The sequence below is a fragment of the Ambystoma mexicanum genome, chromosome 1q (genome assembly GCF_040938575.1).
Source record: "Ambystoma mexicanum isolate Mex_15411 chromosome 1q, UKY_AmexF1_1, whole genome shotgun sequence".
Classification (NCBI taxonomy): Eukaryota; Metazoa; Chordata; class Amphibia; order Caudata; family Ambystomatidae; genus Ambystoma; species Ambystoma mexicanum.
In genome coordinates this window covers 88,452,984-88,479,860 of record NC_090922.1, presented here as the reverse complement: position 1 = coordinate 88,479,860, position 26,877 = coordinate 88,452,984, and positions in this window count along the sequence as shown.

The window sequence follows — 26,877 nt, the reverse complement described above, 5'->3', positions numbered from 1 at the left end:
AAGGAAATGCTTTTGTTTTCTGGGCTTTTTAAAATGCATTCAGGTTGTGAATTTTAGGGTTTCCCTTAATACTATGCAGAAATGCCTCCTCCCACCCCTGCTTTGTGCAATGGAGCCGCGGGGGTGGAGGGGCGGGGGTGGAGGGGCATCTGAATCTGATTATCCATGAAGTGCAGGTGCGTCTGCCCTTTGTGAATCGGGTGCTGATCCGAAGGTATTAGCACAAGTGAAATGGCGGCGCGAGTGCGTCACTTTCCTTTGCTGCAAACATTTATCAAAATCAAGCCAGTAACTCTTCACAGGAGATGATCAAGCATAAAGAAGATACATTAAGAACTAAAGAGGGGGGCAGATTCCAAGTCTCAGAACATCCCCCACTCTGGGAAAGAACTGTCTGCAGTTCCTCTGCAAATAGGTGAGGACGGGATGCTAATAATCCTGAACTTCACTACATCATGCTTGCCTACTTTTTTTTGTCACAGCAGAATTTCTGCCCAGAGTCTGACAATGTGTGGATTTTTAAGTGTAACAATACATCACATTTTTTGTATCCAACTATATTTTCCTGTACCTGACCAATACCCACACCTCACTAACTATCCACACTATTAATGTTTGCAGAATTTCTCCTTGTTTTGTTGTGTCTGTGTTTTAAATTCTTTTGTAACATAATTTACTAGGCTATGATATGATATGATATGATATGGCATTTATAACGTGCCCATACACAAGTGTTTCAAGGCATGACAAGGAAAGGGAGGGGGGACAGAGGGAAGACAGACAGTGATCCTACTAGGCCAGGTGTCATTCAGATCGCGCAAGTCCATTGGAAGGGTGAAGGGGGAAGTCCGGGGGAGAGGGGGGGAGTGCAGTACATGGGATAAGAATAATAACAATAAGTAAAGTACGGCCAGCTGGTGGCAAGGGTAAGTGCAGCCAACCGGTGTCAAGTGCTAGTAGTGGGGCTGTAGGGATACCGAGACAGTCACAAGTGCAGGGGTTGCCAGGAAGGCAGTGCAGGTGTCCGACTGGCAGTGGAGGGGACCTGGGCCCAAGAACAGAGGCTGGCCGGGTAACCAGTGCAGGGATTCAGCAAGGGAGAGGAGGAGAAAAAGCAGAAGCAAAGAGAAAGGTTTTGAGGTGCTTCCAGAACCGGAGATGGTTCTCCTCAAGTTTCAGTGTCGCAGGGAGGCTGTTCCAGAGGGAGGCCCCAGCCGAAGTGAGAGATCTACAACCAACTTGTTGCTTGGAGAAGCGACTGACCCTGAGGGAATTGCAGGCGGATGAGTGAAGAGCTCAAGAAGGAGGATATTTCGGAAGAGAGTGTTGAAGGTATTGAGGCCCCAGGCCCCAGAAGGCCTTGTGGACAATGCAGAGGGTTTTGAACTTAATCCTCGTAGCCATGTGAAAAGAGAAAAATAATATGAGGCCGGGAAACCCAAAGGAAACACACCAAACACTGGTTACAAAGGAACATACAAAGTACTTTATTTTAAGGTCAAGTAATGAAAAAGTCAAATGACGGATCGGATAGCTATCAGCCCTCAGTACAACACAACGAACTTCAACGGGGTTCGATGTATTCAGCGAGAGACTGTACATTGGGACATTCAGGCTTTTTATACATTTCTCCAGCCTGTTGTCCAACCCCTTCGCGGGTTAACCATTCCATGAATGTATTACTGGTCTAGGGTCTCTGCCAGGTCAATCTTCTAATACATACATCAGTATACGCATAGATCAGTTCCGTTGATACAGGTAATCCTTTTACATGCAGGTCAACAGAAGGACAAGGTTTCAGTTCACAACCCTAACAAGTGGCTTGCAGGCAAGTTATACATTAGCTGTACGGAGGTCATGTCGACCAGATTCTGTTCAGAATGGCATTGTCCACCATTTTGATGTACAGGGTGACTTTTACACAACAAGAGAACCTAAAATGGCGATTTGATTCAAGATGGCGCTTACATCAATTTCTAAGGTCAAGACCTTGCCATAGAGAGTTATTCGTGTACAGTTTTATGCAACTTGGCGTGGGCCAATATGCATACAATCGTTTACAATAGGAGGCATAATTTAATATCCAGTTTGACAAACCCTCCTTTTGGCCTATGCCAAGTGCTAAGACTACTTCTGATTTCCTTGCAAGTAACTTCATACGTCATCGTCCATACACCCTGAATCGCCATCAGAGATATCTATGGCCATCAGGTCGTTCACTAAGATCTCTTTTAACACATACTCCTTGGAAGTTTTATCCGGGGCATATACTTTGTGTCCTACCGTACCTATCGCCTGAGCACAACATCCCCCTAGCATCGAACATATACTAGGCAGACATTGGATACAACAACAAAGGAATAGCAGAACTCCCAAAATGATCAATAAAACAGAAAGTACCTTCCAACTCCAAGATCGCAAGAAATCCCAGAACCAAACACTAAGATTCCAGTTCCCCTCGGGAACATGCACTTCTGAACTAAGGATGTGCAGATTCTGAATTGCTTTGAAAATGGTTGGGGAGGAGTCTGGGACGAAAACACAGAAAGCGGACCCCACTAATTTACATACTCCACCACGTTCAGCCAGAATGACATCTAATGCCATCCGGTTCTGGAGTGCTACTAATCTTATCGCTTTCTGCTCTAATGTCATGTTATAGAGTATATCTGTGGTCTGGTTGATGGTTCTCTCCAGTACTCTCGCTAGTCTCCTGATGTCTTCAGAATTTGCTATCTGCCCCCAAAATGGCACAACTGATTTTGCTATATCTCCCATCACTTGTGCGGGGGTATCACCATTCTCGTCCCGCCGTGGACAAGCCTTTGAAACTTCCTAAGTGCTTGCTATGAATACCCCAGGTAACAGGATCCCTAAATAACAGATTCCCTGCCAATCCTTGGACAACCATAGAAATGCTACATTACCGCAAACGAAATAGACAGGTTCGCCCACATACAAAGGTCTGTTTTCCCCAGTCAAATTTGCAACGTTGGCACAGCCTTTAAAATCTCCCATTGACCGGGTACCATTCCTCTGTATGCAGAAAGAAACTGAATCGGGGCTATGGTTAACAGAGTAAGAAGGAGGCACAGCTTCCTTATTGCCTATCGGAGCCATTTTAAAGGAAACCAAAGATTGGAAAGGACGCAATAGTCTATCAGAAGCCCTAATTGAAGCAACGTTGAGTTTGCTCCTATTTGTGAAAAGCGAGCATTCCAGGGGAGTAAGAACACGTTTCTCAAAATCATTCAAATTAGTTCCATCAAAGTTCCCCGAGATGCTATCATTCCATCGGCCAAAGAACAGTGCTCTAAGAGAGGCATAACAGGCAGTTGTCAAAGGTAAGGGATGACTATACCAACCTAGCCCCTTATCCCCATGTTGCGGTAAATGTGAACAGACCCAATAATTGGTTTTGTTAAAAATGGCATGTGTCGAATTCATAATCAGCATCATAGTATTATTGTGATACTTCTGTCTATGCTGAGAGTCCCTAGGTGACAGAGTATGCAGGTGTACAAAAGGAGTAAAAACAGTAGGTGCAATTTCAGTTGGCAAAAGAGGCTCTAGAGGATAAATCTCCTCAACGTACCAGAATCCTAAAGCAGTTACTATAAAAACCCCAATTATTATCATCAAAACACTGAAATACGTTTTCGGGGCCCAGGCACATTGTTCATTGTCCAAGTTGGTCACCCCCTTATTTACAAGTCCAATACGGGCAGAAGCGGTGGCAGGCATCGTAGTGTTTGGATGGAAACCCCAATGTTCATTGCTGGCGACCCCCCGGTCGCGCGGCTTCTTAGTCCTTCCCCAACCATAGCTGACAGAGCCCTCTTTCTCAAAATTTGGGCAAAAGCAAGCCCTTGATGATCCTTTCCTTCTTTTGAATGCACAGTCGAACCATGCCGTAGGTCTATTTTCTCCCCCGCGAAGATTATATTTGGTGGTTCCCACTACTGTTTGATCCGGAAATAAGGTAACGTCACTCCCTGAGGGAAGCAACGTATCAGAGGCAAGGGAAGTTGCAGAATTCGAAGCAATGGTTTCCGGAAATTACTTTTCCAAAGAGTGTGGAGACAAAATGGATGGTTCCCCAAGCCCCACGGGCTCAGAGAGATTCTCCGGCATCACTCACAGTGCTATTTGCTGCTTCAGGATCATCGATTGCAGCGTTAGTGAGGGGTTCTGTTTCTTCTGTAACGTGCAGCGTCGGGTAAGGAAGTTTCTTGACATGCGTCGCATGTATCCAGTTCTTTTTTCCAGCCACCCGCACTGCCGTTTGGGTGACCAACAAGACCTGGAATGGTCCCCGCCAGCGAGGCGCGAGGCAAGAGGACCGCTCGTATGCTTTCACCAGGACCCAGCTTCCAGGCCGGATGTTGTGTCCTGGGCCCTCATAATGTACAGGTAAAGCTGATCGTACCTGATGATAAATGAAATACAGATTTTTAGTCAACTGGTTACAGTAGTCTGAAAGCAATACATTCTCAACATTTCTCAGTGGTTTAGGTTTCGGAAGACCCCAAATATTGCCAGGCCTCCCCATCACCACCTCAAATGGAGGGAGCCCAGTCTTAGTTTGAGGGGTAGTGCACATGGCTAATAACACGATCGGTAAGGCGTCTGGCCATTTTAGTTTGGTACCGGCACACGTCTTAGCGAGTTTGTTCTTTAGGATATCGTTATGTCGCTCTACCAACCCGGCACTTTGAGGATGTCTAGCCGAATGAAATTGCTTATCAATATGTAGTGCCGTACATATCTGTAAAATTACAGCAGCAACAAAATGTGGACCATTGTCCGACCAGATGACTCTTGGCAACCCAAACCGCGGGAAGTACTCCTTTATCATAATTTTCGCAGTGGTCATGACTGTAGCATCTTTGACAGGGAAAGCCTCAACCCATTTACTAAAGGCACAAATGACCACAAGGACATATTTTAAACTATTGCACCGCTCCAACTCAATAAAATCAAAATGAATCACTTCAAACGGGACAGAAGGAGGCCCAAAGCTACCCCTTGGAGTTACTGTCCCCTTCCCCACATTGTGCTGTAGGCAAATCATGCAATTTTGGACATAATGCTGAGCAATTTTCGAAATTTTATCATTTACCCAGACTTTCTCTAACATTTTCGTAATCTGTTGAGCACACACATGTGTGGGTCCGTGTGCCATAGTAACCATCATGACTATGTAGGCATTAGGAAGTAACCATTTCCCTTCAACTGTGTCCACCCAACACCCGTCATCATCTAATTTCCCCAAGCCTTCAGCCCATTTCTTAGATTCTTCCATTGTGGCATCAGCTTGGATATCCCGCACAGACCCAATATCCTCGTCCATTACATAGACATCCCTAGTTTCTCTTACAGCATACATTTCTGTGCGAAGATCTGTGGCAGTTTGTATGGCTATCTGATCAGCAAAAGCATTCCCTTTTCCTACATCGTCTGTGATCTTGCGATGCGCTGCACATTTCATGATCGCTAACTGACTAGGGAGCGCGAGCGCCGAGAGCAATTGTACTATCAGGGGGCCATGCTGAATCTTGGTCCCATGTGAAGTTAGAAATCCTCTCTCTGACTAAAGTCTCCCAAAGTTGTGAACCAACCCAAAAGCATACTGACTGTCAGTATATATATTCACTGTTAGCCCTTTGGAAATCTCACAAGCTTGGGTTAATGCTATAATCTCTGCAGCCTGCGCAGAGTTATGTGTAATTCGCTTGGTCTCTACAACCGTGCTCAATGTAGTGACTGCATAAGCAGCTGTGGATGTACCATACGGAAGTTTGAAACAGGAGCCATCACAAAATAGCTCCCCTTGCGCATTATCCAAAGGAGTGTCCTTAAGATCAATTTTGCCCTTCGTTTCTTGTTCAGTAGCATACAGGCAGTCATGTGACTCATCATCACCGCAAACAGTATTTTGCGGGAAAGGTAGGAGTTCAGCCGGATTAAGAACACAACACCTCCTAATGTGTATGTGGGGAGCAAACAAAATTAATTCATATCTTGTCAATCGTGCGGAAGTGAGGTGTTGCGTTTGGGTTTTGTTCAATAGAACATCTACAGAGTGAGGCACCATCAGGGTTAAATCATGGCCTATGACCATTCCCTCACTCTGTTTTACAGACGTGGCAGCAGCAGCGACAGCTCGCAAACATCTTGGCAAAGCACACGCGACAGGATCAAGGGCGGAAGAGTAGTAACCGCATGGCCTATTGTTCCCTCGATGTTCCTGCGTTAATACAGCCAAAGCACATCCATCACATTCATGCAGAAACAACACAAAGGCCTTGTTGTAATTTGGTGTACCCAAAACTGGTGCAGAGCATAATGCAGTCTTGAGAAGCTCAAATGATTGTTGATGTTCTGATTTCCATGGCAATGGCGAAGAAATGCCCTTCTTTGTCAAATCCAACATCGGTTTTATCACTAGTGAAAAGTTTGTGATCCATAACCTACAGTGAGAAGCCAAACCTATTAAGGCTCTGACGTCCTTCTGTGTATTTGGGACAGGCATGCCAGAAATATGTTTTATTCTTTCAGGTGTCAATCTTCTTCCCTCCTTTGACAGGAGGTAGCCTATATAGGTGACCTCCTGGCAACAATATTGAAACTTTTTAAGCGAAGCTTTGTGACCATGCTTAGCTAGATGGATGAACAATAATACAGTGCCCTCTTTACAAGAGCTCTCAGAATCTGCTGCTAAAAGCAAATCATCAACGTACTGAAGCAGCGTACAAGTAGGGGGTAATTCAAGAGTATCAAGCTGTTCTTTCAAGGCCCTACTGTAAATGCTAGGACTCTCGGTGTAACCTTGAGGAGCACGAGTAAATGTGAACGAGCGTCCCCCTAAGGTGAACGCGAACAAATATCTACTGTCCTTGTGTATAGGAATACTGAAGAAAGCATTCTTCAGGTCCACAACACTAAAGTAAGTAGCCGTAGCTGGAATCATAGTTAATATCGTCGTCACATCAGGCACAATTGGAAATTGTGGAGCGCCAACTCTATTGATGGCACTCAAATCAATTATAAAACAAAACGGAATAGCATTATCGCCTTTTTTGTACACGGGTAGGATCGGACTATTGCACAAACTTCCTGTAATCTCCTCAATCACTCCACGATGCACAAAATCGGAAACAATGCTCTTCAAAGCTCGCTCACCTTCAACCGAGATCTTATACTGTGGAATACGTGGCAGCTTAATACCATGTTTCAAGACTATTCTAACAGGCTCAATCTGTAGAACGCCGACATCATTGTCATCAGCCGCCCACAAACACTCCGGAACATTACTGAATTCTGGTGGCAAAGGTCTAGTCAAAAATTGTGGAACAGAAAACTGCTGTGGTGAAATCATCAAACGCACTCCATCAGATGAACAATGAATTACCAGAACAGAAATTCCTTCAACAGATTCAACCCCAACAAATTCTCTCCACAATTTGAAGTCAAAAGAAATGGACAATGGTCCATAAAGGGACCCAAAGTAATAGGTACCGGCGAAGAAACCGGACAAATGACTGGTGTGCCAGAAAACCCTACGGAGACATTGGTTTGCCCTGACAGTGGAATGTTTGGAACCTGAGAATGATCAATGGAGCACTTCTGTGCTCCAGTGTCTATCAAGAACTGATGTTTCCTATTTCCCACTACCATTTCAACGTAGAGACCTTTCTGACTAACGGGAATAGGTGTAGGTTCCAAACCCTGCTCTGGGCAATCCTAACGAAACAGAATATCATCAGAAGGAAGCTCCTCAGAGAGGTAAGCAGCAGAGGGTGATCAAATATCTTTCTAGTATCGACACTCGAAGTCTGATTGACCTGTGAAAAAGGTTGCTGAGGATCCTGCGAAAACTGACCTCTACCAGGGCCCCCCACCCCAGGGCGACCTCTGGGTCGTCTACTCATACTCTCAAATGTGTTATTTGACCTCTGTCGAAGGATGGGGCATTGTGCACGCCAATGATCCTCCTGGCGACAATAGGCACACTGGTTAATGTTCACAGGACCCAAGGGCAGATTCCCTTGTGGAACATACTGACCTCTAATCTGCGAACTACCCCCTCTGGGGCCTCTAACAATTTGTTGTAACAATACTTTAGTCTTTAAGTCTCCTTTTCTCTTTTCTACTCTATCTTTTTCATTATTGACACGGTTCTCGTAGTATTGAGCCATGTGCAGTACTTCTGATTGGGATTTCTCCTGCCAAGCGCTCTCGGAAGACATAATCTGTGACTGGATGTCAGGCAGCAATCCACGCACAAATTTGTCCACAAATAACCTTTTCCCAGATTCTGTGCCTAAATCCTGTCCACGGAAGTCCGAGAATACTTGTTCGAACCGATTAAAGGACTCAGTGGCACCCTCAGATTTTCCTTGGACACAGGCCGTAAGCTTGTCCCAAAGAATTCTTTTTTCGGAATTATAGTTTTTAATTTCGCAATGATTCTGTCAGGCAAAGTGAGTATCACCTGAGGCGGTCTCTCACCAGCTGGCCTTTCCCCGTCAAGCCTAATTATATTAGCCCACGTATCTCCCAACCCAGGTGCATCATCTATTATTCTAACCTGCTTCCACAAATCTACGGGCAGGAGTACAGGGAATAACAAGTCAATATCACGTAGGGTGAACACTGAGGACTGCAAGACGGACTCTATCTCTTTATGGAATCTTGTCGGATTTTTCCTAATGTCAGGAATAGATTGCCTAATAGTGTTCACTTCCTGTCGTGAAAACGGGACGTGAACAAACTGTGATACATAATGTGCAGGAATGTCCACAGCAGCAAAACCTGCTGCAGCATTAGCGGCAATATCAACTTTTGGGACAAATGTCGGAGGTACCTCTCTCATAGACAACTGAGATATAGGCAACTCCGAACGCTTACTAAGCAACAGAGCTAAGTCGAGCGCTAAAGCAGTCGAAGAAGTATCAAGTGAAAAAGCTCTCTTATAAATACCCAGTAACTCTGTGGGACAACTAACATTCTTCCTCACACATTCATCCTGCAGGTACTCTACCATTACCTGAATCACCTTCCTCTGCATTTCTAGCGTATATTGACTATATGTGTCATATACCTCAACCAGAGTTATCGATAAATCCGAAATCCATCTAACCGCATCTTTTGTACAAATTTGTGCTTCCTCAGATGCCCATTTACGACACGGAAGAAATTGTTTCTGTACATACATACTCTCCTCTTCGTCATCCTCATTCCGTAACTTCTCCAAATCTCTCCTATACTCAAACAACCTCTCGACATGCTCATGTACTTTCTCCACAGTATCTCTTGATAGTGCTAAAGTATTCAGATCCCTCAGCCCCTGTGGGAGATCCACATTATTTATTTTACCCCACATTATGCATAAATGAATCCCTAAACCTTCAATAAAAAAAAAAATTCTCAGGAAAATTATCCATATTAGACAGTGTGGCAAAAACATTAGCTCGATCATCTCTCTCCATACAATGCTTAGCCCATGCAAACAAATCCCGCTTTTAATCTGTAGGGACAGTAGTACGACTAACAACCTTCAACCTCGCACCCCGATCAACTATAGTCGGTACAGAACCACTCGGGAGTGGAGGTGCAGGCAGATTCAATGGAAGTGTTATTACTGGTGCAATGGGAAGAGGTAGTAGAGCAGGTGGAGGAACAACAGCCGGGATAATAGGAGCAACAGGTTGAGCAGGGAGAGCAGGAATAACAGCAGGAAGAGGCAAAGCAACAGGAAGAGGATCATACAGAGGTGGTGCAGAGGCACCAGGCCTTCGCTCATTTAACAATTTGTCAAGAAACTCGTCAGAAACATGAAAGTCTTTAGAAGGATAGATTTTCTGAATACCAAGTGAGAAAGCCCTATCCATATTCCTAACTGACTCAGACTGTTTGTCCTGATCATATAACAACGCCTTTTCAGTGTTTGTTTTAAGACGGCGCGCATGTTTTTCCCTACTCTTAAGCTGCTGCAATGCTTCTTTTTTCCAGTTCTGTAGAACATCAAATGCTGCGGGTCTGGCCTTTTTCTTTAACAAGACCGACTCTAAGTATTCAATACGAGGGATCTCAAAACTACCATTGATTGGCCACTGAAGTTCGGAGGCATGTCTGGTTTGTCTGTGCCAAATATCATTAAATACTACACTTCCAATGCCATGTTTACACTACATAGTAAACGCCGGCGACCCCTCCTGTGGTGCCGGGCGGCTAAATTCCAAAGATTGTCAATTGCTGCGAAATAATGCCCTAAAGCAGCTAGACAATTTCCCAGGCATTTCTCAAAAACTTGGTGTTACCTGGTCAATAATTGTGTCTGCAGATACAATGCACCAAATTCAAATTGTCAGGGTTAAATTAAGAGTCGGGTCACGACTCACCTGACCAAACCTAAGGAGGACCGTACGGTTTATCAAAGAACTTAACTAACGAATTTTACCTTGTGTTTGGTGATTTCGGCAAATCTGCCCGCCTCAAAAGTGGACCCTCGTCAAGATGCCGTCTCAGACCGCACGGCTATCGTCCAAGGATCGGATCGTGCAGCGCTGTAGAGGTGTCGCGTCTCGTTCTGTCGGGCCCGTAGTATCACACCGTCCGATCCCGGTCCGATAGCATGCATCAACCTTCAATGGTCCGGCATCAATCTTGAGGGTCCCTATTAGGACTCCAACTGTGAAAAGAGAAAAATAATATGAGGCCGGAAAACCCAAAGGAAACACACCAAACACTGGTTACAAAGGAACATACAAAGTACTTTATTTTAAGGTCAAGTAATGACAAAGTCAAATGACAGATCGGATAGCTATCGGCCCTCAGTACAACACAACGAACTTCAACGGGGGACAATGTATTCAGTGAGAGACTGCACATTGGGACATTCAGGCTTTTATACATTTCTCCAGCCTGTTCTCCAACCCCTTCGCGGGTTAACCATTCCATGAATGTATTACTGGTCTAGGGTCTCTGCCAGGTCAATCTTCTAATACATACATCAGTATGCGCATAGATCAGTTCTGTTGATACAGGTAATCCATTTACTTGCAGGTCAACAGAAGGACAAGGTCTCAGTTCACGACCCTAACAAGTGGCTTGCAGGCAAGTTATACATTAGCTGTACGGAGGTCATGTCGAGCAGATTCTATTTGGAATGGCATTGTCCACCATTTTGATGTACGGGGTGACTTTTACACGACAAGAGAACCTAAAATGGCGGTTTGATTCAAGATGGCGGCTTAGATCAATGTCTAAGGTCAAGACCTTGCCGTAGAGAGTTATTCGCGTACAGTTTTATGCAACTTGGCGTAGGCCAATATACATACAATCGTTTAGAATAGGAGGCATAATTTAATATCCAGTTTGACAGCCACTGGGAGCAAGTGCAGAGATTTCAGTCCTGGAGAGATACGATCCCTGGCTTGGGGCCAAGGGCAAGTCTCGCAGTCCTATTCTGGATGAGTTGTAGAGGACGGAGAGTAGAGGCAGGCAGATTCAGAAAGAGGATGTTGCAACAGTCCAGCCTAGAGAGAACCAGGGCTCTGGAGACAGTGAGCTTCTGGGGGAAGGAGAGGAAAGGAAGAATACCTCTGAGGAGGTGCAGTTGGTGGTGTGACTTCTTAGAGATGTCAGAGATGTGAGTTTGAGGAGAGAAGGAGAGTGTGTAGTCGAAGATGACTCCATGGTTTTTAGCCTCACAGGTGGGAGCAGGAAGAGGGCCAAGAGAGGCCGGCCAGAGAGTGACAGGAAAGGAGGGAGTGGGTGTGCTGTTGAGAAGAATCTCCGTCTTACTGGCATTAAGGCAGAGATCATTGGCAGCCCACCACTCCTGGATGGCGGACAGACAGTCAGAGATGAGAGAGGGAGAAGAGGTGGCTGAGAGTAGCCTGAAAAGGAACTGAGTGTCATCTGCATAGCACTGGAAGTTGGGGCAGAGCGCGGCAATGCGGTGGGCAAGAAGTGCCAGGTATTGGTTGAACAGCCAGGGGAGAGGTTAGACCCATGGGGAACACCTCAGGTAGAGATAGAGATAGAGGAGAGGAAGGACCCAAGTTAAACCTGGGACCGTCGATCAGAGAGGAAAGAAATCAGCCACGCCAGGGCCTGACCAATGATCCCCAGGTTATAACGGAGACGGTTGAGCAGGATGGCATGGTTGACCGTATCAAAGGCAGAAGAGAGATCAAGTAAGATGAGGAAACAGAGGGTGTTGGAGTCAAGGTTGGAGAGCAGGTCTTTGCGGATGTTCAGGAGAGCCGTTTACATGCTTCTGACAGCTCTGAAGCCAGATTGATGGTCATGGAGGGAACCAACAGATTCAGTGTGAAGATTAAGCTGGGAGATTCTTAAATTAAAGTCTGCTAGAGTGACTGTCTCGAAGCTTCATGTCAGATCTTTCCGATCCCTGTTTACGGCCTTCGGCCTTTAGTTAGAGATCTTTCAGCTCTCAATTTAGGCTGCCAGACTAGGAGACTGAACTGGAAATGGCATCCCAGTGACAAAAGCTCATCATCCAGCAGGAATACTTGCACCACCTAATGGCTCCTTGGGCAGAGGACTACCAGCATGGAGATGGCAGGCGAAGCCCCCCTACCATCCTGTGAGACTAGGGGCCTAAAGAAGCACGGGAGGTGCCTGCTTCTCCAAAACAATGACATGAGATCTGGATTACGAAGCGTTTTAGGAAGCCTGATTCTGAATGAAGTCTTTAGTTGTCCCATACTCTAAGACTTTTTAGGCAGTCACAAAATATACAACTAGTTTAGCCACATAGGACGCTCCAGTATCGCAGTCTTGTGTTTGGTGATGTTCCTTCTCTCATCAAGGAATCGTAATGTCACACCCACAAGGAGCCTTTTTATGCTTCTTTTCTTCTTCTGGTGTCACTTTGAAGAGATCTTCCAGTTGGAATAGCAAGCTCATTACTTTAAGCAGTGGGGTATGAAACACTACTTTCCGATGATGTGGGTTCTCATTCCTTTTTTGCAAATTACATCACACTACTCCAAACATGCTGCATTGGACATGGTCATCGTGGGGGCACAAGATACCTCCTCAAAGCAGAATAAAATGTTTTCTTAGTGCATTGTGGTGCTTCTTTTTGATAGATTGTCATGGCTAAAATGTATGCTGAGAGCTAATATTCCATGTGGTCTAAGTAGATTGCCAGCAGCTAAATCGGCATATCTAAAATAAGGAGGCTCACATACTTAAACAAAATGGTTGACCATTTTCAACATGCATTTATAAAACAAATAAAGGTAATCCAGGAACCCAAGATGTGTAAGCGGGTTAAAGTCCCCCATACCATACATTATCATAGGATTGCAAGTCACAGAGGAGTCCAGTGAGCCAATGAGATCACAGAACTCAGAGGTGACACTCAAAATCCTTTTTATGTACAGTAAGGGGTCTTTTATTCCTTATGATACATGGCCATACACTGCCATCCCCTTTAATGCCTGGACTCTTGCTTAATGCATTGCAAGAGATCTTCCAGTTGCTGTTACATATAATCAATGTAGAATCTGTTTCGATTAAAAAATACTGATAATACTAATATGAACCTGCTTATGCGTTGCAGAAAAATAGTGTTAGCATTAAATGCATCTAAAAAGCGTTTTCTTTTTGTGCTTCAAAATAAGCCATAGCATACAGATTCTTGCTCTTTTGTGTTAAACTTCAGCAGTGAACAAAATAAAGAAACTGCCATAAACAGCTCCTTATTAATTGTTGGCTGTAAAGTGTAAAGTGCAACAGAAATCAATTTTTAGAAGAAAGTAAGTTGTAAAGCTCGTGGCAGCCTTTTTTCATTACCCATCTTTGTGTCCTTGAGGAAAAATCCCCATTAGGAACCACACAAATGTGGTCATAGGCCGCATAGTGTTAATGGATGGGTTGGTACATACATGGCCAGTAAGAGCCTAACACATCGGGCTAGTAGGGACCTACCACCCATGATAGCTCTACCCTGTGGCCATTATTGCTTTATTAAATTCCAGACTGCCATCATGTGTGTTACATTCTGCTTCAGTCAGCTGTACACATACACATCTTACTGACCTCTTACTGACCTCAAGAAAGATGTTCCTTCCAACAGCATCATAAAGAATGGAGCCTTCTCATGGACGAGGCATATAAGATGCCATCCCTTCCTTACACCACAGAGTGCGTAGCTGCACACTTTTGCTCTTAAAGTCATCATCAGTGGTAGAGTAAATCCATTTAATCACTTCAGCCATCAGCAAATACCACAGCCAAAAGCATGATTTTGAAAACAAGGGATTCATATTTGTTTTCTGCAAAATGATTGTGCATCAGCACCTTGTAAGGAGTGCACAGCTAATTAGGCTTCTCTGATACAGTCGGTATTCACGGATTGATTTATTCATTTATTTGTTTTTATTTGCTTGTATCGTGTCAGGCACCCTCAGGCATCAGGGCGCACAAAAACATCAGAAGGACACTAAACAGACGGAACAAAAAAGAAAGTATGGAACTTCCCATGCTTTCCTGGTTTATGCTTGTTGACTCATTGGAACAGCAAAGTTTTAAATTAAGCACAGAAAATATTTTTAAAAAATTCCAGTCAAAGTGGGCCATCTAGCGCATTCCACATCTGTGCAGCCCTCGTGGGGAAGGCTCTCCAAACTCTCTAGCCGTTCTGATCCTCAGTGATTTAATTGTTCCCAAGATGGGCAATCTTAAGGTGCGGTTTGGGACACAGAAAAATGTGCAGGATTTCAAATAGTTAAGGGCATTACCGTGAAGGCATTTATGGACCAGAGTCACCATTTTAAAATGGATACGGGACACAATGATCAATGAAGGGATTCTCTCCCTGCAGAAATATTTTCCTGTCCTGGGATGCCCTTAATGATCCAAACCGCATAATTTGGGAGTGTTTGTAGACACTGAATGCATTTTCTCTTCTCCCCGATGAACAGGGAGTTAAATTAATCAATTTATGAGAGGATGATAGCTCTGCCAATTGAGTCACAGTTCTCTTCTGAAATGAGTGATTTAATATTCCAAATCAGTTTCACGTAGTAGTTACCATTTCTTACTGTGTATTGGTCTGTGCCTCGGTACTGATGGCTGCGTTAAAGAACACCCCAAGTGTTTTTAAGGACAGAGTTTGGATACGAAAATGTCAGTATTTGTTACCCAGTTTTGCTCTACCCCCTGAGCTCCCAAATAGTACGGTTCTACCTTAGATTAATTGAGGCAGAGCCAGTTCTCTGTCATTCAATGCTCTATTACTTTAAAAAATTGTGGTAAAGTTCTTGGTGTCCTTCCCATGATCTCCTTTGATTTCCAGAATCAGCTGGGTATTGTCAGCATAGCTGGTGAACGTGACCCCATATGACTTAAGCAGGCTATAGAGAGGTCTAATATAAAGATTGAATAGAGTTGGTAAGATACAAGCTCCCTGTGGAATTCCACACAAAATGGGGGCTGAGTGAGAGGAGACACCATCCCAGTGAAAGACCAAAGAAATAACGAGGCTTAGTACCACAAATGCAATACGCCAATCACGGGATGAAAAGATACACGTTTTTTTTTATTACTGTACAGTTGCAAAGCAAAACAGATAGCTATCTGGCGCCCAACACCTCGCAGTGTGTACCAGTAGACACAGTGAGGAGTGAGAGTGCTGGACATCTAAATACAGAAATATTTATACCATTTGAGCAATATTGTCCAGCCTCTCTCCAAGCTAATAATTTGCTGGGTGGCTAGAGTTCGTGCCTAGTTCACATGACAGATGTTACAATGTTATACGAAGGATTAAACAAGTTTACATGCCCATGAAGACGCAATGATGCTGTTGGTTCTCGGATCCACGGTAAGCCTTATTCCACAAATAGCTACAATGCAGCTCAGCCAGAACATACGACCAGAGTTTACTTTCCATTGTCTTGGTGTTTATACGAGGATGAGGCTCGTGAGCGCAGACAACACTTAAATGGCAGTTCGTATGAAGCACAAGTTTTCTTTGCATAAATTAAACAGTCTGCTCTCGGTCAGCCTAAACATTAACTAAAACTCAAAGGTCATTCGGCTCGACTGCAAGTCGAAAACACAGTCCATCATTTTAGAACATGGAACATGAGTCGAAATCAAAATGGCGGACGATTCTTAGAATGGTGGCGAAGTTAACCCAAAATCTGAACTTGGCGAACACGGTTTTCTGCATAATGCAAATGGGCTTAGGCCAATATTCATAAAAGGAGGCACTATATGATTATGATTTAACAAACCCTCCTTTTGGCCTAAGTCAAGAGCATTACTCAAACATTCGCTTTACTCAAAACCCCCTGTCTCAATGTCTGTACATCCTGAATCACATTCTTCAGAAATATCAATCGGCATTATATCCTTGATAGTGATATCCTTCATCACAAAAACATTAGTCATTTTCTCAGGTGCATGTATTTTTGGTTCTAATGTACCTACAGTTTGCGCACAACATCCCCCTAACATCGAACATATGGCAGGAAGACATTGTATGCAACAACAACAGAACAATAGAATACCAAGTATTACTACTAAGACTGAAAACAGCTTCCATCCCCATGAACGTAGAAAGTCCCAGAACCAAGCACTAAGATCCCAATTTCCCTCAGAAACATGTACTTCCATATTCAGGACATGCAGATTTTGTATTGCCTTGAATATGGTAGGGGAGGAGTCAGGTTCGAAAACACAACAAGCAGATCCCACCAATTTACATACTCCACCACGCTCAGCTAGGATGACGTCTAACACCATCCTGTTCTGAAAGCAATTAGATTAGAGCCACTAATCTAATTGCTTTCTGTTCCAACATCATATTGTATAGTATATTGGTGGTTCTGTTGATGGGTCTCTCCAATACTCTTGCTAGTCTCCTAATATCCTCAGAGTTCATGATCTGTCCACAAAATAGCACAAAGGATTTTGCTACATCACCCATAACCTGCGAAGGAGTATGACCATTCTCGTCCCACCTTGGACGAGCTCTAGAAACCTCAGAGGTGCTGGCTACATATACCCCTGGTAGCGAGATACCCAAATAACATGCACCCTGCCAATCTCTAGGTAACCAAGGATAAGCTTTGTTGCCATAGACAAAATAAATGGGATCACCTACATACAAAGGTCGGTCCTCACTAGTCAGATTCGCAATGTTGGTACAACCCTCAAAAGTACCCATTGACCGAGAACCATCCCTTTGTATGCAGTAAGGAAACAGAGTTGGGGCTATGATTGATAGTATAAGATGGAGGCATGGCATCCCGGTTGCCTACGGGAGCCATCTTGAAAGAAATTAATGACTGGTAAGGTCTAGAAAGTCTATCGGAAGGCCTAATAGAAACAACATTGAGTTTGCTCCTATTTGCAAAAAGGGAACATCCCAAAGGTGTCAGAACTCATCTTTGAATTCGTTCAAGTTAGTCCCATCGAAGTTCCCAGAAATGCTATCATTCCAACAACCAAAGAATAGTGCCCTTAGAGAGGCGTAGCATGCAGTAGTCAAAGGAAGAGGATGAATATACCAGCCCAACCCTTTTTCCCTGTGCTGTGGCAAATGCAAACATATCCAGCAATTTGTTCTATTTAACATTGCATGGGTCGCATTCATGATTAATAGAAGAGTATTGTTGTGGTAACTCTGTCTGTGTTGGGAATCCCTAGGAGGTAGAGTGTGCAGATGCACGAAAGGTGAAGACATAGTGGGAACACTTTTGGTTGGTAACAGAGTCTCAAGTGGACGCACCCCCTCAATGTACCAAAACCCAAGCGCAAGTACAACTGTTAGACCAGTTAACATTATTACAAGGAAACAGTAAGTCCTCAAGGACCATGATTTTTGACGTTCAATGTCTTTGTTAGCCATACGACCACTATCCCACTCCGTATGAGTAGAGTTAGAAAAGGTCATTGTTACAAAAATTTGTTCAAAAAGTCTCTCTGTCAGACTCCTTAAGTTTGTCTGTTGGTGATCTCCTGACCACGTGGCTTATCCTGCTTGAAGGTAACTTTGGCGGTCCCGGCCACTTACTTATGTTTCAGTGAGAGAGTGGCAAGGGACAAGCTCAACGGTGGTTTCATGTGGGCACAGCCGTACTCTGCTGTAGGTCTAGTGCCGTGGACGCAGATCGTACCTCAAGACTCCAGCTACGGTGTGATCTGCGAACAGAGTGTCATTGCTTCCTGATGGAAGTGGTGAAACAGAAGCAAGATTGCGCAAGGATGCAGAAAGATCTGAGGAAGAATTCAAAGACAAAGCAGCAGTCTCCCCAAGCCCCACAGGCTCAGGAAAGATCTCAGAGATACCCTTGGTGCTGTTCAAAACAGGTTTATCATGCGGAACAGAACAAACAGTCTCCTTCTCTTCTCCTTCGTCGAGTGGCAGAGGAAAAGGTATTTTCTTGACGTGAGTTGCGTGGATCCAGTGTCTCTTTCCTGCTACTCGTATATCGGTCTTTGTGGCCAACAGGACCTGAAACGGTCCTACCCAGCGCGGTGCAAAACAGGATGCTCATTCGAAGGCTTTTACGAGCACCCAATCCCCAGGTCAAAGTCAATGACCTGGCCCCTCGTATTTTACTGGGAGAGCTTCTCGCACCTGTTGATAAATAAAATACAAGTTTGAGTTGAGTTAACTGGTCACAGTATTCAGAAAAGAGCAAGTGCTCCACGTCTTTCAGTCTTTTGGGCTTGGGAAAATTCCAAATATTAGCTGGTCTCCCCATTACGATATCATAGGGGGAGATTCCAGTTCTTGTTTGTGGGGTCGTCTGCATGGACAATAAAACTACCAGTAAGGCATCTGGCCATTTCAATTTACTACTAGCACAGACTTTAGCTAGCTTGTTCTTTAGGATACCATTATGGCGTTCTATAAGTCTGGCACTCTGAGCATGTCTGGCCGAATGGAACCGTTTATTGATCTGTAATCCTGTGCAAACTTGCAGGATAACAGCAGCGATAAAATGTGGACCATTGTCTGACCAGATGACCCTTGGAAAACCAAACCTAGGAAAATATTCCTTAAGCATGGTTTTTGCTGTTGTCATTGCTATGGTATCTTTCACAGGGAAGGCGTCAACCCACTTGCTAAAGTCACAAATGACTATCAGAACGTACTTGTAATTGTGACAGCGCTCCATTTTGATGAAGCCGAAATGTATAACTTTGAAGGGCACAGAAGGGGGACCAAAACTACCCCTCAGTGTAGACGTACCCTTCCCCACATTATGCTTTAAGCATACCATACAGTTTTGGACCAAATGCTCAGCAGTCTTTGAGATGTTTACATTTACCCAGACAGTAAAGCTGCAGGCCTAGCTTTTTTCTTTAACAATATAGACTCTAAATACTCTATACGGGCAATCTCAAAACTACCATTAACTGACCACTGAAATTCAGAAGCATGTCTAGTTTGTTTGTGCCAAATATTGTTGAATACTATACTACCAATGCCGTACTTACAGTACACAGAACATGCCGGTGCCCCCTTCTGTAGCGCCGGTCGGAGAAATTCCAAGGATTGTCTGTCCCTGCGGAATAAACCCCTGAAACAGGTAGACAATTTCCCAGGCATATCAGATTGCTGGTGTTACCTGCCTTCGTTTGTACTCATGAGGACAAAACTGCAACCAAATATCAGGATACTAAGGAATCGGGGCACGACTCACCTGATTTCAAAGGACTAAGGAGGTCCGATCAGATTGCAAAGGACGACCCTCGTGGTTGGCGATTTCGGCAAAACAGCCCGCCTCGATATGAGGACCCTCGTCAAGATGCCTTCTCGAACCGCGTGCTCACCATTCAGGGATCGGATTGTGCAGTACTGTCAAGGTGTTGCGTCTCATACACAGGGGCCCCCTTTTTTCTCACTGTCCGATCCCGGTCCGATGGCCGCGTCTTCTCTTTGACGAGATGGCATCAATCTTGAGGGTCCTTATTCGGGTGCCATCTGAAAGACCAAAGAAATATCGATGCTTAGTACCACAAATGAAATACGCCAATCACGGGATGAAAAGATGCAAGTATCTTTTATTACTGTACAGTTACAAAGCAAAACAGATAGATATCTGGCTCCCAACACCTCACAGTGTGTACCAGCAGACACAGTGGGGAGTGAGAGTGCTGGACATCTAAATACAGACATATTTATACCATTTTAGCAATATTGTCCAGCCTCTCTCCAAGCTAATAATTTGCTGGCTAGAGTTCGTGCCTAATTCACGTGACAGATGTTACAATGTTATACAAAGGAAGCCTTATTCCATGAATCGCTACAATGCAGCTCAGCCAGAACATACGACCAGAGTTTACTTTCCATTGTCTTGGTATTTATGCGAGGGTGAGGCTTGTGAGCGGAGACAACACTTAAATGGCAGTTTGTATGAAGCACAATGTTTCTTTGCATAAGTTAAACAGTTTGCTCTCGGTCAGCCTAAACATTAAAGAAAACTCAAAGGTCATTTGGCTCGACTGCAAGTCGAAAACACAGTCCACTATTTTAGAACATGGAACACGCGTCGAAATCAAAATGGCGGATGATTCTGAAAATGGCGGCGAAGTTAACCCAAAATCTGAACTTTGCAAACACGGTTTTCTGCGTAACGCAAATGGGCTTAGACCAATATTCATAATAAGGAGGCACTATATGATTACGGTTTAACACCAGGATATTGAGGATTGTCTGTTTGATAGAAAGGATTTAATCCAATTTGTAGCAAGTGTGCTCCGAGACCCCCAACTGGCCCATAGAGTCAGGGTTTGCCCAGAATCACTGTAAGACAAGATAGCAGCACCCGTGAGATGGATGGGGTGCAGATTAAATACTCCAACACCAAATCAATAATGACAACTCAACGGTTTGGCAAAGGGAGTCCGTTTAATGACAAGCACAAGAAATGGGGTGTTATGAATATCAGCAGTGGCGCGATCTTCCTTCTCGCTTCAACTTCAATGAACTTCATAAAAATCATAACATTTATGCTGAAATCTCGTCATCATTGACGTGTAACGCTTAAAAGTTGACATACAATTCTATTGGTTCATGAAAGGTAACTTTACTATAGGTACTATATCTGTTTATGGTAACGGAGTAACAGGATTGGGTTAACACTGTCAGGTGGGGCATCTATGCCCACCTTCAAACTAGCTACTCTAGACGTCACTAAAAGTACGACTTCTCATTGGTTCTACTTACAATAGGACCCTAGATTACTTGGTCCCTTGTGATTGGGTTGGCACCAACCCCACCCGTACTTTTCCACTTCGCTTAGCAACATGCAGAATAATGAGGCCAGGTGCAGGGAATAAGTCTGTACCCCAGCTTTCCTTCAATTTATGTTACAGCATTTCATTACCTTAGTGGCTGTGTGTCAATTACTGTCTTCTAGTTTGGCCTTGTGTCTGCCTCTTGGTCTGAGAAAGTTAAGGAGGATGGGTACGATAAGTCTCCATGCGTAGGTGTGAAATGCTTACTTCTGCTTACTCGGCTGGTCACGTGGTTCAGACACAGTGAATTTGCCTCTTCTTTATTTTTGTTTCACCCACCACTTGCCTTCGGCTTCTTATCTTGACCCTTCACAGCAGTATATTCTGTTCTTTGCTTTAATTAATTGTAGCCACTGTTCGTCCATTTTGACAGATACGACCTTGGTTCTCCAGGCACGATTTGCCTCTGCTGAGTTTCGTTTCTGCCGCTCTATTCTTGGTTTCGCTACATATGAAACTTTTCTTGTGTGGCCTTTTAGTAATCTTTTGGTTGATTCTGCTTCTTGTGCAAAGTGGAAATATACTTATATAACGTACTTCTTTGAGGTAGCTTATGTATAGTGGTGCTTGCCGCACTATCTTTCGACTAAGCATAGCAAGCCGCACGATTTTCTTAGCCTTCTTGCGGTTCCAAGCATATGTACATGTGTAAACTTGGTTGAATATCTTCATTGAAATTGTTTTGCGGCCATTTTATGAAGGATCTTCAGCAGGAAATTAGTATTGGTGATAGGCCTTAAATTCTTCGCATCCTTGGGGCCCAGGCCGGCTTTCTTCACTAATGGCGAGATGGTAACTGTCCTTATTTTATCCTGATTGAGGCCTAACAAACGAAGAATTGACCAGTCTGGAGAGGAAAGTTGCAAATTACTTTCTATGCTCTAGAATTAGCTTCACTGGGAGATAGAGTCTGCTTTCGGAGAAGCCTGAGAGCTATGTGCCCCTCGCATCGGCCACTGTGGCCCAGCTTGCCCTCCTACACCCACTGACACCCCAAGGATCATCTGCAATGATAAGACTTGGGGCCTCATTACATGGATGGCGGTAAGGATTTACCGGTACTGGTAAAATACCGGTACCGGTAAATCCTTACCGCCTTACTACGAGGTCCCTTTGCGGGTTGGGGGATTTAACGCCTGCTTTTTGCAGGCGTTCAATACCAACCCGCAAAGGGACCCAGGGAGTTAATTATGGTACCGCAATTTGCGGTACCGTAATTAGCGCCGTCCCCATTCCCATTGAGCCCTATGGGGCAAAAATGGGAATGGGGAAGGCCAATGGTGGAAGGGGGAATTACCACCCCGCCAACCTTGGAATGGGGCGGTAATTCCCCTTTCTGCCAAGGCGGTGCCAGTATTTTACCGGCATGAACCATGGCGCTAAAAGCGCCATGGTTCTCCGCCATCCGTGTAATGAGGCCCTTGGTTGTTAAGTAACCCTTGTATCGGGATGCTTCTCTCCCTTGCAGACTTGTTTCCAATGTTGCTTAAAAAAGCATAATCAACATAGAAAAGAGACTACAGGATATAGGAGCAGCAATGCTGATACCAAAGGTACATTTTGTTTTCTTTTTGTTGTTGAAAAGAATCCTTTGCAGCCATGTCTTGCAATTCTGTGTGCTAATGGTGATAACATTCAACAAGCTGGCCGCCCCTGCCAGCAGTGATTCCCCTCTTTAAGGGCCGTTACATTTCTTGTGCCCTTACCTCAGGCCTGTTGAGCCGCTACTGACAACAAGGCCAACCCAGGTAGGTATTATTGCTTCATTAGTGCATGTTTTCCTCTTGTAAGCACAGTAGAAGCCTACGATCTATGCGTCTCTTTTTTTCTCTCATCTACCAGCGCTTTAGCCAATCAGCAAGATTCGAAGGGGGTCTTTAACAACCTGTAAAAACTACATTCGATACTTCCCTTTCTGGTGTGAACAAACTGGGAAATGATCAAGGAGACACGGAGAAGCTTTGTCACAGGAAGCCCCGGGTGAGGCTGCCTGTCTTCCTCTGCACGAGCTCTAAGAGCGGTGGGGGTCTTATCATCAGGCTGTCTTGTGTGCCAGGAGGCCTTTGCCCTTAATCGAAACCCTCGCCTTCAACTAGGGTCTGCCAACCGAGGCAGCAGCTGCCAATTATTGAACTTAACCCTTTGTTGCTGGTTCTAGTGATTCATTAGAACACAATGCAATGGTGGAGGGCCTTTGCAAACAATAGGTCAAGAGAAGGCACCTCACCCAATAGTCCTCATCTAAACTCTGCGTTTGCCTGTGCCACTATTGCGCCTGGTTAACATTCACTCCAAGCTTCCAAGTAGCCTTTCCAGTTTTTTTTCTGTTATTGTGAAACCATTTTGAGTATTTTCCCAGGGCTTGTTGGCATTGCAGTCCTAAGGAGGGGGGCTGCAACTGCCCTTATAATGCATGGTCAGCTTTAGCTTAGGCTCATAAATCAGCTTGAAGCCAATAGCATCTGTGGCAAGTCTCCTTGGTTCGGCTGTCCACATTACATGACGCCAGGACTTGTAAGATTCTCTGAGGTTAATTGGGCTGAAGTGAAAGGTCACACAACACGTGCTTACTCATTACAGACCAATTTCCTGACTGTAAATGGTTTATGCTGAGCTTTGGGTGGCATGAGTAGGTAAAGTAAGATCTTTTCCATTCATTTTACAAAGATGACTTAAAGAGCCTCACCATGAGTTGGGCAGTGCAGTAAAAATGCGGTATTAATTGCGTTACTGACACATTATCGCACAACCCAATCACAAGTTTGGGGAAAAGCTGGAGGATTCACCTACAGCTCTGAGCTGGAGATAAATGCGCTGACTTTCTACCCATTTCCGGCATAATTACTGTGGTGCAATTACTGCTGTGGTAAATGTACCAGAAATACACCATTGAGTTCCACGGACTAAAACAACTGGGTACTTACACTGCCACCGCCACTTGTAATCTGGCGGTAATACCGCCGGACCAAGTGGTGATAACAGTATTTAAGTTGGGTGGTATTCTGGTGTATTTACCGCCAGGATACCACCCAACTTCTGATGAGGCCCTTATTTCTTAGACTATGGACCTCATCATGAGTTGGGCGGTGTGGTAAAAATGTGGCAGTAATAGCTTTACTATATAACTGCACTGCACACCTCGGAGCTGGAGGTAAATCGACTGACTTTCCACCCATTTTCGGCACAATTACTGTGGCGGAATTACTGTTGCAGTAATTGTGCTGCAAATGCCCCATTGAATCCAATGGACTCCAAAAAAATGGGGACTTACACCACCACCACCACTTGTAATCCGACAGTAACACTGATGGACAAAGAGGCGGTAACAGTAATTGTGTTGGACAGTATTGTGGCAGATTTGCCTCTGGGACACCGCCCAACTCGTGATGAGGCTTTATGTGTCTGTCTCGCATGGAGCTAAAAGTACCTAATGGGGAGAGAGCAGACCCGGGCATACTATAAGTGGCCAAAATAGTTGCTAATAATGCACAGTTCCTGTTGTACCCATTGAATTAATGCAACTATCTCAGTGTTTGTTGGTGGGAATAGGCATTCAGGATGGATCACTTTTATGTAACAGCATCTGAGAGGGGCGGTGGCCAAAAACCGAAATGGCCCACTTCTGTTACGGATGTACCTCAATTAGGGAAAGGTAAATTGATCATTCCGATGACTCCCCTAAGAACCAGCGTGCCAGTGTCGCGCATAATGACCCGTCCTGCCACTCTATTGCGGTCCACCATTTACCAGATGAATGGGTTTATCCCAGCAATGAGGCTCTCCCGTAGGGGGCTTGCTCACCAGGGGGAGCCTGTATGGCCTACTAATGCCAATAGAGTTGTGCCTCGCGGCTTAATTAGATCCAGCGATGACCATAATTATAAGACGCTCTCCTCCCGAAGACATGCGCTTCCTCTTAGGGATGACGATAATCCCTTCCTCAGAGACAAGCTCATCCGTCCTGAGGAGAGCAGGAGGGATGGCTTTAATCTACAGAACTGCAGGCCCTTTAGGCAACATCTGCTAAACTCAAGGACCACAACCCAGAGCTTATCTTCTGCTGCCTCCCCCTCCCACAGCATCTTTGCTGCATTGTATTAATTTTCACAAAACATTATGCAGATCTGAACTAGTCTTGTGTGCAAAGCAGGACTGTGCACATTGCTATTGCACTGTTGAAGGCGGTAGAGTTATCAGAGGAGACGGATGGTGCTTAAAGCGCAGCTGCCTTTTGTGATAAGATGCAACCCTCCCCTGTCTTTGTGCAAATGGAGAATCACTGTGTCAGGAGCCCATTGGATACACTCATTCAATACATCATTGTTTGAAACATGAAGGGACAATAGTCTTATTTTCTGCCACCCTTTGTCACCCACCTCCTAACAGGATACCTAAGCCACCTTTCCACAAACCCCTCAATTGATGCTTTCCATACATAGTTTGCTGGGATTGTCTACTAGCTGGACATGGCAAGTCCATATCCTGTTTGGCTTTGCCCTTACATTCCTTGATAGGGACACATCTTGCATTCAATGTAGCTGCCATTGTTCAAGTGAGCTTGTTCCTTATGATATGATATGGCATTTATAACGCCCCTATACACAAGTGTTTCAAGGCGCGACGAGGCAAGGGAGGGGGAACAAGGGAAGACAGACAATGATCTTACTAGGCCCAGTGTCATTCAGATCGCGCAAGTGCATGGGAAGGGGGAAAGGGAAAAGTGTGAGGGGGAAGGGAGGGGGAAAAGTGCAGTACATGGGATAGTAGAATAAATAAGATGGTAAAAGGCCAGAGGTGGCAAGTGCAAGGTAAGTGCATACGTAAGTGCTGGTAGGGGGACTGTAGGGATACAGAGAAACAGTCCCCAGGTGCAAGGGTTGCCAGGGAGGCACTGCAGGTGTGCAACTGGCAGGGCCTGGACCGAGCTCAGAAGGGTGGCCAGGTAACCAGTGCAGTAACAGCCGGGACTTCAGCAGGGGAGGGGGGGAGAGAAAGCAGAAGCAAAGAGGAAGGTTTTGAAGTGATTCTGGAACCGAAGATGGTTCTCCTCCAGTTTAAGGGATGCAGGGAGGCTGTTCCAGAGGGAGGCCTCTGCCGATGAGAGAGATCTACCACCAACTCGTTGCTTGGAGAAGCGACTGACCCTGAGGGAGTTAGAGGTGGATGAGCGAAGACCTCGAGAAGGAAGATACTTAGGAAGAGAGAGCTGAAGATATTGCGGCCCCAGAAGGCCTTGTGGACAATGTAGAGGGTTTTGAACTTAATCCTCACAGCCACTGGGAGCCAGTGCAGAGATTTCAGTCCTGGAGAGATGCGGTCCCTGGGCTTGAGGGCAAGGACAAGTCTTGCAGTCCTGTTCTGGATAAGCAACCATATCAGCCCTTGATGGTATTTTGGTCGATCGCTGTCACGAGGCAATAGCAAATTTAGCTGCTGTCCGAGTTGAGTACTCAAGATGTCTCTCCACAAGTGGGGCGTGGACCAATTTTTATCAGAGCCCCATAAAATGATGTAAACGCCTCAAGGTTTGCGTCCAGTGCTTTCATGCTGGTGACCGACTTCAGGGGACGGTCC